A 14823-nucleotide genomic window follows, 5' to 3' on the forward strand; every position below is an offset into this window, starting at 1 on the left:
TTTCTCTCTTCATTAAGTCCCAAAAATGTCTTGTGTATTTCTAGGTCTGCCAGGAAGTGACTTTTTTCCTCACTTATTCTAAGTCTGGGAACATCTGAAGCCAGACATGTGCAAACATGGTATTCTAGTTAAAGCCTTGGTAATACAACCAGAATTTCCAAATGTATCTTGTTATAAAGAGAGTAGATTCTAATTAAACTTATGCAAATAACATTATTGCCATGAACATAAGAATTCTTCTGACTACTTTTTGAATTCTGGAGGGATTAGGTAGGAAGAAAATATAAGTGTTTCATGCAGTACATTTTACCTAACTACTATAAGCTATTAATAGCTTAAAAGGAAAAAATCTATTTTTTTAATCTGAAAAGCAAATGAAAAGAATCAGCAAAATTTCAAAATAAAAAGTCATAAAAAGTCATCAGTTCATTTTGTCCCATGCAATTAATTCTTATTCTGCTTAATTTTTGGAATACAAGTTTCATAAAGTTATCAGCTTCCTCATTAGAGTTCTGAAAATTTTGTTCTACCTAATGATGTGATATAAAAATCATCAAAAATCTGTACTTGTAAGGGCGGTGCCTGTGGCTCAAAGGAGTAGGGTGCCAACCCCATATGCTGGACGTGGTGGCTTCAAGCCCAGCCCCAGCCAAAAAACTGAAAAAAAAAAAAAATCTGTACTTGTTAGAGTCTTATGGATGAATCTTCTTAAAGATTTGGGGCTACAGTTGCTTGCAAAGCTTTCAGAAAACAAATTTTCTATTGGTTATGAGACTAAAAATGGCCATGGTTAAAAATCTGATCAGTGTTAATTATAATAATAACACAATTGGCATGAAAATGTGGTTATTTCTGTGGCATATAACATTATAATGTAACTAAAATTAAGACTGATAACATCAGATTTTTAGGAATTTTATACCATTTCTGGAACATATAATAATGACATATTGATGCAAATATAACTCAAAGAAGGTTAAATATCATTTCTTATTTATCATTGCATACCCCATACAATACAACCTCTAGCCCAAACTACAGAATATATATTCTTCTCATTAGCTCACAAGGCATCTTCTAAGACATATCATATGTTAGGCCACACAACAAGTCTCAGCAAAATCAGCAATATCAAAATCATACCATGTATTGTCTCAGACCACAGTGAGATAAAACCAGAAATCAGTTCCAAAAGGAATGCTAAGTTATGCACAAAGTAATGAAAATTAAACAGCCAGCTAACAAATTATCCTTGTGTCAATAATGGAATTAAAATTGAAATCAAAAGATTTTTAACTGAATGATAACAATGACAAAGAGGACACAAGGCTCCAAAATCCATGGGCTATAGAAAAAGTAGTCCTAAGGGGGGAAATTCCTAGCCTTAAATGTTTAAATCAAAAAGACAGAAAAATTATAAATTAACAACATAATGTCACACATCAAGGAACTGGAAAAAGAAGAATAATCCCAACTCGAGTTAGCAGAAGAAAAAAAAATAACAAAGCTTAGAGCAGAACTAAATGAAATTGAAATCAGAAAAACAATATAAAGGATTAGTGAAACTAAAAGTTGGTTCTTTGTAAAGATAAACAAAATCAATAGCCCACTAGCTAGATTAACCAGAAAAAGAAAAGAAATAACTCAAATAAACTCAATCAGAAGTGAAAAAGGAGTTACTACAACTGATACCACAGAAATACAAAATATCATCCATGAGTACTATGAAAACCTCTACATACACAAACTAGAAAACTTAGAGAAAATAGATAATTTTTTTGAAACACACACCTCCTAAGCTTAAATTAAAAAAAAAAAATAGAAATCCTGAACAGACCAATAACAAATAATGAGATTAAAATAGGAATAAAAACTCTCCAAAGAAAAAATCTCTGATCCAGACAGATTCATAGCTGAATTCTGCCAGTCCTACAAAAAGAACTGTCACATATTCCACTGAAACTTTTCCATAACACTGAGAAGGAGGGAACTCTCCCTAACTCATTTTATAGTGCCTGTATTACCTTGATAAAAAAGTCAAGAAAGGATACAACAACAACAACAAAAAAAAAAAAAACTAGAGACCACTATCCCTAACAGACATAGAGCAAAAGTCCTCAGCAAAATACTAGAAAACAAAATTCAACAGCATGATAAAAGATAATTCACTGAGTTCATCTCAGGAATGCAAGGATGGTTCAACATACGCAAGTCAATACATATGCCTCGCCACATAAACAGAATTTAAAACAAAAACCATTTGATCACTAAATCATTGACCATTTGATCATTAAATAAATGGGGAAAAAAAGCAGTTGATAAAATCTTCATGATAAAAAACCCTCAACAAATTAGGCATAGAAGGAATATACCTCTTAAAAATAAAAGGCATATATGACAAATGCACATCCAACATCACAATAAAAGTTGAAAACTTTCCCCCTACATACTGGAACAAGGCAAGGGTACCCAATGACTTTTTTCTTTCATCCATTCTGAAATAAATATTAAATAAGCTTCAAATTAACAAAATCACTCTTTGCCTCAACAATGGCAAAAAAATACATCTTCATGTCCTTCTATAAATTTTTGTACCAAAAACACATGTTGCTTTGCTTGTATACTTTACATAAAAAAATTGTTTGCTTGTTATCTCTAGTAGTTTTAATTACATTGTATTACTTAGAATTATTTTAATTCTTAGTGATCTTAACTTCTGATGAAAACTAATAAGCATTGTGAACTGTTTATGTCAGCATTTTGTAGGTAAACACTATTTCATAATATATATTTTATGTTCATTAACAAATCCAAATATATTTGGGTATAGAGTTTCTCTATACCACATAAAAACAATTCCAAATTATACATACTTTATGTTTAGCAATTAACGTTTCAGTGTTTTAACTTTCTTAGAAGTGACTCAGACATTTCATAACTATGTATTCTTTAATTTAGCATGGCATAACTTTAAGATTTCAAATTACTGAAGAAAACTTCTGAAACTATAAAAGGTTGATTTATAAACTTTTATTCTATTTACACTCACCTGATTTTCTCATCCTTAACAAGTTATGCTTGAATTGCTCAATACACAAAGGTAGTTATTGAAGGAATTTAGGTAATATCACCCTAAAATAAGATACTTTGTTATATTGATTACTTTGAGCTGAAGACACTCAAAAAATGGCAGGATACAGAGGGACATTTTCTGTGAATTTCTGTCATCTGCCTGCTAAAATATGTCACTTTAGTATATTGATTCCTTGGAGTTGAAGGCACTTGAAAAATAGCAAAATGCAAGAGGACACTTTCTAGAATTCCTGTCATCTGCCTGAAGACAAATCCTCCAAAAGGAGGACTATTGTCACCAATCCTTCCCCAAGAGAGTTTTATCAACCAGGGAATGTAAACTCTTATCAGACGAGAGGAAGCCAGACACCACTCTCAGACAGAGTCTGTCAAAAAATGATCATCTGTTCTTCCAAGGACCCATTCATCTTTCCCAAAATTCATTTACCTATGTGAACTAAAATAAAATCTTAAGGCTCTCCCTAACGGGCTGACTGGACCTCCTCCCTGGCCAGGAGGATCTCTAAAACTGAGTTGCTAGCCCTGAGAAAGGAATTCAAACATGCCTCATCATGCCCCTTCCCCTTCTTAGAGATGTCCTTTGTGGCTCACTAACAGGCCCAAGGCTTATACAAGACCTACATGCAGACCCTCAATATGCATAACAAACCACTTGAGTCAGTCAAGTACTTTGTCTCTACTTATCCAACCATTATCTTAAGCATTCCTTTTCACTGACTTCTGGTCTTCTAGACAAAGCCCAACTCCTTTATCCAATTGTAAGCTAAAGAATCTTTAAGCTCCCTATTACCTATAAACCGTCCTCCCCTTTCCAGATGTCCTATCTTTTGGGGCCAAACCAATGTATGTTTTCCATGTATCAATCTATGAATTCACCTATAATTCCTGTCTCCCTAAAATGTATAAAACCAAACTGTAACCCCATCACTGTGAGTCCACTTACTCAAGGCTTCTTACATGTGCCTCGGGGTCACTGTCCTAAAATTCAGCTTGGAATAAATCTCTTTAAACTATTTTACAAATTGAGACTTCTTTTCCGTTGACGCCTAAGAATATGTCTTTTCTTCATCCTCTGACAATTTACCCCTGTCTGCAGTGAGTTGAGTCATAGAGTCTCTGCCTTTTCTTGATTGAACAGCCTAATATTGCCCTAACTGATTTTTACCTAAGTTGTTTATTATAATGCTTGCCTTCCATTTTAGATTTTCAGATTTCTCCAAACTATAATAAAAATAATGACCAGGTTTGAGGTTTTAAAATGTTGGAGGACCCAGCAGGCAGCTCCTCTTCATCCTTTAACCCCATTACTATGTATTTTATTTGTCACACTTTAAGATCATCTAAACATCTTTGACCCTACATCTGCATTTCCAAAGAGAAGACCTTTAGGTGAAATAAGGTAGAACATTTATATCACAAAGGCGCAGAACTTAGATTTCAGACCTAAATATCAGTATTTAGTAAAACAAAGAAAGATTTAGATAGAAAGCTCAGTTAAAAAAAAAATTAATGTACACAGCTATGATTTAATAAAATTTAAAAAAGGAAAAATTGATCAAAAGTGAGTCTTCTTTAGACCAACACTTTCTCCCATAATAAGTATTTCTAAAGATTTTTTCTTTGTAGATGTAAATATTTTACAAAAAATTCAAAATAATCAGCTAAATTCCCAAACAGTAGCTTTTCACTTAGCCTCTGTTTCTTAACTAGATTATTTATTAAGTTCAGAGCAGAGCCCATTAGGGAATAGGGCAGGCAGAGTATTTTCTATGCCTGGAGTTAGCATGGATAGTTCTGAAAAAGAAGCAAACTTCTGAACCTGAGGATTTTTAAATTTATAAACACTTTACTTAACTTTCTTTTTGCCTTCAGGGTAAGATAGTTAACTAAGTTAAAAGGTTGACAGATTAAATTTTCATTACCAGTTAATTTGCTTAATTTTATTTGCCTCTATAAGGAGACTTTTAAAGGGAATTTTTTTTATATCTTTTTAATATAGAAACTTCTGCACTTTCTTATATAGAAACTTCTATAGGTGTCCCTGGGTGGGTCTAATTTGAGAGCTCTCATTTTTAAATGCACTTCTCATATAAATGATCTTGTTCATCTGGAACATTCCACATACGACTACCATAATTTTAAATTGTCTTCGGTAAGATTTCACAACTTGTATAAGTATTTGCAGCTTCTAGAATAATGTTTTACAACCTTTTTTATCTCATGGCACACTTGAGCTTATAGTTAAACCTCCACAGCACACTTAAGTTATGTTGAGAAAAAAGGAGTAAAAAAAAAAAATACTGTGGTTTGAATGTCTTTGGAAAATAATTTAATTAATGATCTTTAAGGTTTTGTCACACACCTAAGATCCTCTCCCAGCACACCATTTTGCCTTGGCACACCAGCTGAAAATCTCTGACATAGCCATCTGGGGATCTGGGGTATTGGTTTCAGGGCAGTCAGACTTCTTCCCTGCAGGCTCCAGAACCAAGTGTTCCATCAAACGTGACAGAACTTGCATCACCATTTTTAACCTAGCCTGGGATGTCACTCAAAGTGAGGTCACTTCTGCTGCTTTCTCCTGGTTAATAACAGAGAAACAGCCTCCCTACAACTCAGGGAGAAGAAAACACAGATCCCACTTCTTAGTCAAAAAACTTGTAACTATTTTTTATATGATTTATTCAATAGGCCTTTAATTCTGGCTGAATGTGCCAGCCATTACACTAGGGACCAAGCATTTATCATCAGTAGACAACATATCAAACAAGACTGAAGTATGAGGAATAAAAGTGAAAGTTCTCTTTAAACTCATCTCTAAATCTCACTCCTCTAAAGGATACTACTTGTTCCTTCTTCTTCTCCTTTTTTTTTTAAAGTGTATTTTGTTTTGGTAAGAACACTCAACATGAGAGTGTATTTTTAAGTAAATGCATGATATAGTATTGTTAGCTAAAGGGACAGTGTTGTGTAGTAGACCTCTAGAACTTAATTCACCTTGCATAATTGAGACTTTGTGTCTTGATTAGCAATTCCACATACCCCCTCACTCCAGCTCCGACAACCACCATTCTGCTCTCTGCTTCTGTGAGTTTGTCTATTTTAGGTACTTCTTATCACTGGAATTATGAAGTATCTGTCCTTCTGTTGCTGACCTATTTCACTCATCATTATGTCTTTGTGGTTGATCCACAATGTCTCATATTATATTCCTTCTCTTTTAAGGCTGAGTAATAGTCCATTGTATGTATATACCACATTTTCATTATCTATTCATCTCTCTCTAGATATTTAGGTTGTTCCCAAATCTTGGACACTGTGAACAGTGCTTCAAAGAACAAGTTCATATTGCTGTTTCTGTGGTACTTTTGAGATTTCCTAATGCAATAGACTTTTGAGCCCCCAGAATTTTCAAAAGTTTACCAAAGTTTGCCTCACTTATTATTATGTTTGAAGTTATCTTTTGTTCCTGAGTGTTTTCTCCTCTTTGACAAACATCATAATTCAACTTTTAATAAACATGATGGTTTTGCCAAATATATTTTACAATGGAGTGTTTCCAACCATCACTTACCACACTGATTACAATATTTTTCCACATACTGATTGCTATATTCCTTCCTCTTCCTTTCCTTCCATCCTTCTCCCCCAGTCTTTCTTCCTTTCTTATCCAATATACTTTCACATTTCAGTTCCGCACTGCTCAGTACTGGGGGTATTGAGGTGAATAAACCATACTTCTTGCTCGGTAGCCACTCACATTTTGATGGGGGAATTGGGAGCCAGAACTGATAAATGCATACATACTGCTGTAAATGTGACTGCAGAAATATCTGCAGAGGATATGGGAGTGCTGAAGCAAGACCAAAACTCTTCAACACTTAAGTAATTCAAGAAAGAGCAGTAAAAATTCATAATCAATTTATTTTTTAAGAGTAGGAGAGAAATTCAAGGCCTGAGATTCATGACTATGATAACCACATATTTCTGGATTATACATTTCTGAATAGAAATGATCTTATAAATTATATAGTCAAAAAATAGGATTCTTTCAAAAATAATATTACTCATACTTAAGCAAAAGAGCAAAAATGGACATTAATTTGAAATCATCATATAGCCTGTGTCATTTAACCATTGAAGGTCATCTTCTTTAGGGGTAAGAGAGATGACAGAAAAAAATCCTTGAGATAATCACAAGTTCTAACGCACTCCAGCGTGTGGACTCTCAATGCGCAATTGAAAGAGAAATAGTAAGCACATCTGATCATGATATTTAAAATATTTATAAGGATAAGCGGCCTGTAATAGTGTTTTCACTATTAATTTATAGCTGGATGGAAGGAGAATTACTTTGGACTCTTATCTTCATTATAATGTCTATGATAAAATGTGCCAACTATTTCCCTTTTGGTTTAGCTTGAGACCCAAACTAGCACTTGCATTTCTGATGATTTTAAGGTGGCTTTTTCCCCAAGAGAACTTGGCTGCTCACTGCTGTTGAGAGAAGAGAGCAGAAAGATAACTTCCCAGTTTATGGAAGGCATCAGCACATTCTGCTGCAGAGAATGCCAGAAAACTTGTTCAGTCAAGCAATCGGGTTAAGTTTGGGAGATAGGTAGGCTATTTTTCAGATAGATAAATGAACCACAAGACTTTTAATGCACAGGAACAATTTCTTGTAGACTAAAACACTAGAACTTTTCTGACACTTTTTGGAAGACAGAAGAGGCGAGGGAAATGTTTCTTCTACAAGCTAGCTGCCTGGAGTTGAGAAAAACTTGGAAGTAGATACATTAATCATATGTTCCTGTGTCTCTGAATTCCCAGCATCTAGCATAGTGCCTGACCAGAATATGTGCTCAATAAATTGTATTAAATGTGTGAAGCAATAAATGTGCAGACTGCATCATCATCATAAAAAGATTCACCAACTATAGCTAGGCCAAGAGTGGACACATCAAGTTGGCTTCTACTTGAAATTTGCAATTTTCCTTGGTCTCATTCAGAGTCAGTATCTGAACCTGATTATCATCCTAAATCTTAAAGAAATGCATGTGAGATATTCTTATGTGTTATGACTGTGTAAGACTTTAATAAAGTCATAAAAATAGAAGTGAGGACTGCTGGGTTAGGAGAATGTGGTAATGAGTTACATAGTCTGCCCCCACAGTGAAGGATAGATAGAGTAATATTGTAATGATCCACTTAATTATTTCTAAAGTATTTTTGATAGATGGATGTCATAGCTTAGCAGATGTAACAGTGACACTGAATCTGCACAGTGACAGACTCTTCCACTACGTATTTTACAGTTCATTATAGTGTTTTTTCCCAATATTTAGCCTTCATTTCTATGGCTGCTTAAAGTTTCTTTGTCTTGATTTTTAAAAGGTAGGGCTTTAGCTTGCTGGTTAAACCATACATTACATCCTAATTCTCATAAGAGCAAAGAAAGACAGAATTCTTACCATTTAAGAGCTCTGGCTCTGGCTCACAGAATGTTAACACTCGACATTGCTATTTCATTTTCCTTTTTGCAAAGCATCCGTGCTAGTTAATTTCTGCAGCAGCCACTGCCAAATAACCAAATTCCCCTTTCCTAGGAACACCGAAATCAAATGCTAATAAGGACTTAGGAAATGAGTCTTAGCTTGCTTGTACATTTAAAAAAATGAGGATGCTATTTGTGTAACTGCCATGCTCATGATAGTCACTAGGAATTTGCTCTTCAGCTCGCCTGTGGTTTCCTTTCCTTTTCTTACTCTCTTATTCTAAAGCTCATTACCCATAAATAAAAGATTGGATTGTCATTTATGGAATAACTCCTTTTTGTATTTTCTTTTTGTTTAGGAGAATTTTAAGTTTCCAGGTTTGTTTTTTCCTTTAAACCAAAGGCACTAACTTATAGTTTTGTTTTTAGCTATGATTGTAGAAAAATAGAAGAACTATAGAGAATGTTAAATTTCAGGTTTAAGTTCTTAATTTTTTAATTGATTTATACATTATTCTATAACTATCAATTGAGCCCTATGAATTGGGGTCTGATTACTGTCTTTTTTCTGTCTTTTAAAAAATATATGACTATTGCTTCTACTTTATACAGAAGGACAATGTTACAGCAAATTTCAGGCTCTATAGGGTTCACAGACACTTATTTTGCACCTATGATGGGAAAAGCTCTGTGCTAAAGCTGGGGAGGGAGATTAACTAAACCTAGAACTACCTTGTGAGAGAGAATGAAAAGATGTCACGTTTGGATGCTTTCAGAAATGCAAGTCCAGCTGATGATTTGTTGACTGGTCTCAAAAGCAAGAAGAACTTCTGCATAGCTTAACCATGCCTTTCATCTGTTTCTCTGTGATCCTTTAGCTTCTTGCCTCCTCCAGTGTGTCAGCTTTATGCTTAGGCTAACTTGCCTTGTGGTTATAAGCAGAAACAGGGACCTGTGCAATCTCTATCCTCCAGCATTGGTCAACATTTTGAATTTTATTTTGGTTGGACTATTTCTGAGCCAGTTGTGCTAAGGAAGCTTTGTATCAGATTTGGCTCAGGATTTTTTCCTTCCTTTCCCTGAACCAATCACTGAGGAGTGGAGAATGGAATTAGACTTATTCATGTGTGCTTTTGAGCAAAGGGTATAGTCATTCTCCTCCAAACTACTAAGTTGCTACACAAAAGAGGAAGGTGGTCACCTCAAGGGAAATCCCACTGCTGTTACTAAAGGGCATAGGGGAATGGATTTTGGTAAGGCAAGTGATGACTGTGTATGTAACTGGGCCTCCACAGACATCATTGGTTCTGCATCCATTCCCACTCTGCACTCAGACTCAGCATTTTACTATCACAGAAGACTGATTGCAAAGATGGCCCTATCCTTGCTTCACATTTGGTAATATAACTTTGTAGGTCATCCCATCAAGAGGTAGTATCTGTTCCCCCATACACTGAATCCAGGCTGGTGATTTGATTTTACAAAACAATATGTTGAAAATGACTGTGTGCTAGTTTTAAGCCTAGCCCCCAAGAGACTTTCTGGTCTAGTCAGCCTGAGGATAAGAAACCACGCAGAAGAGAGACAAACCATCCCAGCTCAGGCCATCCTCAACTAATTAATGACCCAACATTTGACCACGGGCACGTAAATGGGCTCAGTTAAGAACAAGAGGATCTGGCAGGGAAGTAAAAGCAAGGATTTTACAGAGTCACTGCTTAGTCATTCTGAAACCCAATACATCCTTAAAACCAAAAGGATTTCTTATTAATTTTTAGTATTCATTTGACAGCAAAACCAAAACTGAACTTATGTGAAGACTGTTTGCACTCTTTGTTTATCCTGACTTTTTGTGTACACATCCAAGCTCTTCACTGGAAAACATAATTAATACGTTTGACCACAGAGTGCTGCCCTAGACTCCACTGGGGGGTTTACAAAATATATTCTATATCTAAAGTTTTAGCTTTTGGAGTTATTTAAAATATAGACATATATACATACATGTAACAAAAACCCACTTAAATCTTGAAATCTGTCTGACTCAAAAATTTGGGGACATGAAAATCCAATTTGTACAGAAAAATTTTTAGCCATCCTTTTTCTTTTTGCCTTTTCCCGTCCTACTCACAAGAACTCTTCCCTAATCTCATTTCACTGCATTTTCCTTTTTTCTTCCTCCTCCAAAGTCCCTTTTTCCCAGCCTCTCAGTGTCTGGTTTCAGCCTCCTTCCCACTCTAGGATTTGCCTCCTCCAGCCTCTTTCCTTATATAAAGCTATTTAAATATTTCTCAGCTTTCCAGTTTGCACTTTTATCCATCACCAATTTCAGGAACTGAAAGACCTCCTTGGCACCTGCTGTCTTGCTAAGGGAAGTGGAAGTTAGAGATCAAGGGCTAGATTATGATTAAAGTTTTCCCCTTTTATACAGACAAATAAAGATAACAATATCATTATTAGTGGTGCTCTGAGAAGAGTGTAGTAACTAGGTTAGGGTGAGGTACAGTAGGAGTAGTGGCCAATTTTAGTGAGGGAGAGAAAGGTTGTTAAAGAAGCAGCTTGCAGAGGAAAACATGGGCCAGGAGAATTGCCTCCTATGTAGGTGCTTCTTAGACCTATAAGTTGGAGCAATGAATTTCAAAACTAGCTAGTCTAAATAAAGGAGGAAGATTGGGGATAAGGGTGCTGTGGATGCAATTGGAAATTTTGTTCAATTTCATAGTTTATGAGACTAGAGCCTCCACTGGGAGACAAGGTAGAGGTAGGCAGAGGCCAGTCATGAAGAACTTTCTCCAAAAGAACAAGCTACTCTTGAAAATGCGGAGGACTGTCAGTGTGGAGGAAATCAGGAGGAATTTCCAAAATATGAAAAGCAGATGAGACACGATTGAAAAAAATACAAAGTCACTACAAGGAAGCTACCAAAACAGATGGAGCAACAAATCCAGCAGAAAATCTCCACTATGAACATGAGTATAATAAAAATAGCAGACTGTCTGCAAAAAGGCATCTCACAAAGGAGAGACTGAATGAAACACCTTACACCCAAGAAATAGTTAATAGAGCAACTGAAATAGATACTGGTTATACATGGGAAGGTATGTATAATTAATACCCGTGGAGAGTCAACAGAGGACATCACATTTATAACATAGGAAATAGCACAGAAGGTTACAAAAAGAAGCCATTAAAAAGTGAGTATGTGAAAAACAAAATAATAGAAACAGCTGAAAAACAACAATTAGAACAATAACAGAACCTATATCAGATCAGGTATCATGTCAGACACTGTTCTAAGTGTTTTGCATATTTTATTTAATTTTTTTCATAGCAATCAAATAAGGAGTACTATTATCATTCCTATTTTAAAGACAGAAACATTGAACTACAATTTCCTTATTAAACTTGCTCAAAGCCACACAGGTAGACACTGGACTTGACCCAAGTCAGTTTACACCAAAGTACACTTACTAAAACACTGTACTATGGAAAGAAGATGGAACCTGGGCATTCCATACAACACAAGTGAAAGAAGAGGCATAGACAAATAAAGCATGAGGACAAGGAAAATAGACCCAGAAGTTTCAGCGTCTGAGAGAAGTTCTACGTGGAGGGCTTAGCAATAACAAAAGGGAAGCGATACTTAAATGCATGATAATTGAGAATTTCTTAGACAAGAAGAAAGAGGAGCGTCTTCAATTGAAAGGGGATATGAAGTGCTAAATAAGACAAGTTTTAAGCAATGGAAATTTAGATATAGGGTTTGAGGAAGTGGATTGCCATTATCATTCTTTTTACCAGAAAGATCATTACATGGGCACTGTTAGGTATGAATTACAAGCTCAAGATTAAAGGCAATGTAGTGACTAAAAGATAATTTCAAGAGTCAGCTAAGGAAGTAGAAATAGGGTCAGATACTGAAACTAACAGTAATGGTGAAATACTAAAGTCAATAACTGAGAAAATGACATGAAGGCTGTGTTGACCAGTTTGATGGAAGTATTTCAGATTGCATGTGAAAACCCCACACTGTACCCCAGAAGTGCATTAATGTACATAGTTACCATTCAATAAAAAAAAAAGAAATACTAAAGTCAAATCACATACCATAAAGTCTAATGATATTTTTTTAAAAAAAATAGGCATAACCACCACCTATACCAAGTGTTAATGTCAGACTCCTCAGTGACATAACAAATGACATAACAGACGAAAACATAGCACAGCAGAGCTGAACCATAAAAGGCACTGAAAAATGTCAATGAAAATATGAAATAGTTTTATCTGACATGACTATGAAAAATATCATTCTTTCATAGCAATGCATCCAAAAGTTTATTTTATATGACACCATTTCTAAAAGATGTTGAGTGAAAAATAAAAGATTCATAATGTTGTAGATTCAGAAAAACTCTAAAATCATGTCTATCCTTAGAGCTTCAAATCATACATTAGCAGATCAAAGGGTCTCGGCAGCCCTCCAACAAGGAAAACTGCCTAATTTTTAAAGTGTGGAACCCTTTCTTTCAGGATTAGTTGTATCTCATGCAACCAATGTCTATATTTATGATAGAATTGAGGATATATTGCTCTTGAGACCATATTTATAGGAATCCAACTTGTAATAGTTATTCCTCTGATGTATATTCCAAAAGTATAAAATACAGCTAAAAAGTGCCATTATGTTTTTCAAACATGTCCATTTTCTCGGAAAGGAAAAAGTGGGAACAAGAGGGGAGAATTCAAATCGAAAGGACCTTAGTTTAAAAAGGACTGAATAGTATCACCCAAAAGATTAATAATAAATATTATTGTATGAAAAGCCTATGATACAATACTAACCCCCTTCAAAGAAAAGCAAAATATAAGAATTGCTTAAACCGCTATCAACGTACATCAGTGAGCGGATTACTTCTGTTCACCTTCTGAGCTCCTTTTTGGCCTGTTGCAATTAAAGAGAGAAGCTGATAGTTGCACCAAATCCACTCGATCTCACTGCCATAACAGAAGCTGGTTTTATGCTCAATTCTTCATCTCAAATGGACCTGATAACTCTCATCTACATTGTGACTCAGTGATCTAGGTTACTTCCATAATGTAGCTTCAAGGTCACTTTAGCAGCATGTAGAGAAAGAAGATGGTGTGAAAAGTCCAAGGGCAGAAATCCCAGACACATAACTAATTCAGTCTGGAAATTAACACACATCATTTTCACACATGGTCCATTAACCAGCACTAGATGTAAGGCTGTGCAGAGATTCAGGGAGTGCATTCGCAGTTAGAATTTGTTATGTCTTCTTGACATATTGAACCTTTAATCATTATTATTTCTCTTTATCCCTCATAGTAAGTAGTCTTTTTCCTGAAACCCAGGTAAATATAGCCATTCAGCTTGCTTGTGATTAACATTTGCAGGATATATCTTTTTCTTGTAACTTACCTCTCTCTCTCGCTCTCTCAATTACCACAAGCCGTTTGATGACACTAGGCTTACTCATCTTCAATCTATTCCCCAGAATCATCTTTACAAAATTCAAGTACGATCCAACTACTTTCCTGGTTAAAAGCCATGTGTAGGGGTAGCACTTGTGGCTCAAGGAGTAGGGTGCTGGCCCCATATGCTGGAGGTGTACCGACCACGTCTGGATTGTCATCCACTGTCCATCGTCGACCTGCTTTATTCTTCTCATGGCTAGTTTCTTGCTATATTTGTCCCACTTAGATTTTACATCGGCTGGAAATCTACTTGGACTCTCACCCCCATTCTGAATTAGATGCCCTTCCTGTATGTTCCCATTGTATTCTTTGCATTATCATAACACTTACAACGTGGTGTTATACTTGCCTGTTAAATTGGCACATCCCCCACCAGACAGTAAGCTACTTAAAAGTTGGGATGCTTTGATTCACTTCACCATTGTACCTCCAGCACCTAGTGTAGAAGCTGTTATACTAGCTGAATGATTAAATGTTGTTAATGATCTTAAGAAAGATGTCTAGTGCAGAGAAGGTCCCATAAACCACACGATGTCTCTAGAAATAAAAAAGGGAGAGTTGAGAAGTTGAAACATTTCTTGAGGTCATGGTAGCATGTTTTCAGGAGGTGTCCTATTGTGCAAAACATCATATCAAAAGATGTGTAGCAAATAGTCATTTAAATAAGTGGAAAGTCACTCAGAACATACAGAGCAGATGCCAAAATCCTAAGCCAAAGAGGGCTGAAGTTATTTTATATA

This window comes from Otolemur garnettii, unplaced genomic scaffold (genome assembly GCF_000181295.1).
Source record: "Otolemur garnettii isolate 467f Iridium unplaced genomic scaffold, OtoGar3 scaffold00004, whole genome shotgun sequence".
In the NCBI taxonomy this organism is placed as follows: domain Eukaryota; kingdom Metazoa; phylum Chordata; class Mammalia; order Primates; family Galagidae; genus Otolemur; species Otolemur garnettii.